The following is a 3864-nucleotide window of genomic DNA, read 5'->3' as shown; positions in this document are numbered from 1 at the left end:
GGCAGATTCATCACACAGGAATCTCATCTACGGCGATCAATTCCCTTCTCCTTCTTTTATATTTTGTGCCGTCGTGACTTTGAAAAATGGCTCCTCTCCTGAACAGGCCGGCGCGGTGATTTCATCGCCGAACACAACAAAAAGGAGTAAACCGCTCGGCACAAACACATTCATTCCGCTGAGGAAAACAACTTCTTGAAGGTCGGGCGGAAGATGATCTGAAAGTAAGATTTTTTCGGATTACACACAATCAGACATCCCGCGATTGGAGGGGACATCACCGTGAACAATTTGGTACACCGACAATTGCAAAAGTTACATTTGTCCTCCAAGGTCCAGAAACATTTGTTTTGAGAATTACTGGTCTAAATAAAAAGCTGAATTGCGGACAAAAAACCCCCAAAAACGTTCATTTAAATATGTTTCTAAGGATACAACATACTTTGTGTGCACCAAAGCAGCAGTGAGCGGTCTTTATTATAGAATGGGGCGAAGACAAGACCAGTCACCCTGCACAAGGAGAGAGCGGCAGTGACCGGTCTTTATTACAGGAGGGGGCGGAGACAAGACCAGTCACCCTGCACAAGGAGAGAGAAGCAGTGACCGATCTTTATTACAGGAGGGGGCAGAGACAAGACCAGTCATCCTGTACAAGGAGAGAGAGAGCAGCAGTGAGCGGTCTTTATTACAGGAGGGGGCAGAGACAAGACCAGTCATCCTGCACAAGGAGAGAGAGCAGCAGTGACCGGTCTTTATTACAGGAGGGGGCGGAGACAAGACCAGTCACCCTCCACAAGGACAGAGAGCAGCAGTGACCGGTCTGTGTTACAGGAAGCTCCAAGTCTCACACTGGATTACTGCACAGATCTGGAAGAAATACACAAAGTTGCATTCTAGAGCATGCATCAAGAAGTGGGTCAACAAGCGCAAAGAAGCATGTCAACGTATCATGATCTACAAACGCATCGTGATGTGCACTATGCGTCTTCAATACAAAATCCATTGCAATGTTAGCACACGTTGACATGTGTTTCTTTCCATTGATTTTTGAAGGAAGGGAGGGAGGAAGAAAGGAAGGATAAATGGAAGTAAGAGAGGGAGAAAAAGAAGGTGAGGAAGGAAGAGATGGAAAATGTAAGGAAAGCGGGAAGGAAGGACAAAAGGTTCAGTTGAAGAAAGAGAGGGGAGAGAAGAAGGAAAAGAAGGAAGGAATGGGTGAAGGAAGGAATGGATGAATGGAAGTAAGAGAGGGGAAAGAAGGGAAGGAAGGGATAAAGAAGGAGGGGATGGAGGAAGGAAAATGGAAGTAATGGAGAGGGAAGGAAGGGGAAAGAAGGGATGAAAGAAAGAAAGAACCAAGGTTGAAAGGATAAATTGAAGTAAGGGAGGGGAAAGAAGGGAAGGAAGGAATGGATGGAAGGAAGGATAAATGGAAGCAAGGGAGGGGAAAGAAGGGATAGAGACAGAAAGGAGAAAGGAAGGGATGGATGGGAGGATAAATTAAAGCAAGGGAGGGAAAAGGAGGAGGGAAAGTGAAGAAGGAAGAATAAATGGAAGGGAGGGGAATGAAGAAGGGAATGAAGGGAGGGATGGCAGAAGAAGGAATGGAGAGACAAGGGAGGAAGGAATGGATGGAAGGAAGCAAGGATAATTGAAAGGAGGAGGGGAAAGGGAGGAAGGAAGAATAAATGGAAGTAAAGGGAGGGGAATGAAGAAGGGAAGGACGGAAGGGATGGCGAAAGGAGGGAAGGAAGGTTAAAAGGATGTAAGGGGGGAAAAGAAGAAGGGAAGGAAGAGATGGAGGAAGGGAGAGCGAGATGGAAGGTAGAAAGGAAGGGGGAGAAGGGAGAAAGGAAATATGGCTTGACTCCATTACATACAGAATTATATTGTCACTTTGAGAAAGACTTTCTGTATATCCGGGACCAGAGGAACCAATCGGATTCAACTTTTATTAGCTAAGTAATGGATTCTGATTGGTTGCTATGAGTTACCGCACTTGACACATCATCACTGCTCCTCGGCCGTGTAATCTATAAAGGCCTCCTTCATGGGAGAGCAGCCATACGCTCCGTCCTCCTTCCTGTTTTCACTTCGGTGTACACAGCAGCATGCACTTTAACTCTTTTGCGGCTGGACAGGTTGTCGCGGCCGCCTATGCGGTTTTGGGCTCAGCCAGAAGTGCTCGGAGGGTGAATGTGCCGAGGTCAGCTGCCTGGATTCATCACAATGAACAATGTCACCTCTAGTGCTTCCTAGAGGAGGAGGAGGGGGGGAGGGGGGGGGCATCTAGAATTCCAACAGAAATCCCACAGGAAGTGAGAAGCAAAACAGTTTTCCCTGATAAATAAAAGGGAGCCGAGTCCCATTCTCATCCGCGGGATTTCACTGTCGCTGTCCCTTTAAATGAGGACTCGGCAGTCACGACGGTCCCCCTCCTGCCCGGCGTGCGTAGAACAAACGCAGCAAAACCGTATATTCCGGGGAGCCGCCTGTGACTTCCAGCCTCAGACTTCTATAGATATGTCTCTGGGAAACTTCCCATCTCCTGGAACGTGACCTCTCCTCATACTCTCTGCTTGTTATACATTAAAGTGGCCCCGGCCCGCGTCATGGTGCATGCTATGTAACACCTCCACGTATGTATTACCTCCCACAGAGATCACAGGACTCCCCCTGACCATGCCTTCATTATCCCTCTCCAAATGACGGAGCCATCTTTGTTCAGTCATCACCCAGGGTCACTTCCTGGACTGAGGGGCCGGCTCCGAGGTGACATGATGACTTAAATCCTGGTTTCTGTGCAGTTCACAAATGTATAGCACAGATCAGCCCCTGCTACAGCCTCTCACCTTGTGACTTGCTGCAAAGTTACAATGTTGCAGACTGATCACTGGGGGGAGAGGAGACTGAGAAAATGCTTCCTCCTGCCTGCAGCAGACTGATCACTGGGGGAGGGGAGACTGAGGAAATGTTTCCTCCTGCCTGCAGCTGACTGATCACTGGGGGGGGAGAGGAGACTGAGGAAATGCTTGCTCCTGCCTGCAGCAGACTGGTCACTGGGGGGAGGGGAGACTGAGGATATTCTTCCTCCTACCTGCAGCAGACTGATCACTGGGGGAGAGGAGACTGAGGAAATACTTCCTCCTGCCTGCAGCAGATTGATCACTGGGGGAGAGGAGACTGAGGGAAATGCTTCCTCCTGCCTGCAGCAGACTGATCACTGGGGGAGGGGAGACTGAGGAAATGCTTCCTCCTGCCTGCAGCAGACTGATCACTGGGGGAGGGGAGACTGAGGAAATACTTCCTCCTGCCTGCAGCAGATTGATCACTGGGGGAGAGGAGACTGAGGAAATACTTCCTCCTGCCTGCAGCAGATTGATCACTGGGGGAGAGGAGACTGAGGAAATACTTCCTCCTGCCTGCAGCAGATTGATTACTGGGGGAGAGGAGACTGAGGGAAATGCTTCCTCCTGCCTGCAGCAGACTGATCACTGGGGGAGAGGAGACTGAGGAAATACTTCCTCCTGCCTGCAGTAGACTGATCACTGGGGAAGGGGAGACTGAGGATATTCTTCCTCCTGCCTGCAGCAGACTGATCACTGGGGGAGGGGAGACTGAGGAAATGCTTTCTCCTGCCTGCAGCTGACTGATTATATCATCTCAGCCTGGGCAGAGTCACTGGACTGGAGCTTAAAGCCAACTCCGGGGGAAAAACAATTACCAGCGGGGCTACCTCCCGCACTGTAAGGGCCCGGGCACACCTTCTCCGTGTGATTAACGCACCGTAGTGCACAACACACCTCCCGTGCAATTACAGTCCGATCGCACTGCGAGCGGGAGGTGCGTTTGGAGTGCGATTCA

The sequence above is a fragment of the Nanorana parkeri genome, unplaced genomic scaffold (genome assembly GCF_000935625.1).
Source record: "Nanorana parkeri isolate BGI_ZX_2015 unplaced genomic scaffold, ASM93562v1 scaffold499, whole genome shotgun sequence".
NCBI lineage: Eukaryota > Metazoa > Chordata > Amphibia > Anura > Dicroglossidae > Nanorana > Nanorana parkeri.
The sequence above is the reverse complement of the archived record's forward strand: the minus strand, read 5'-3'. Positions refer to the sequence as shown.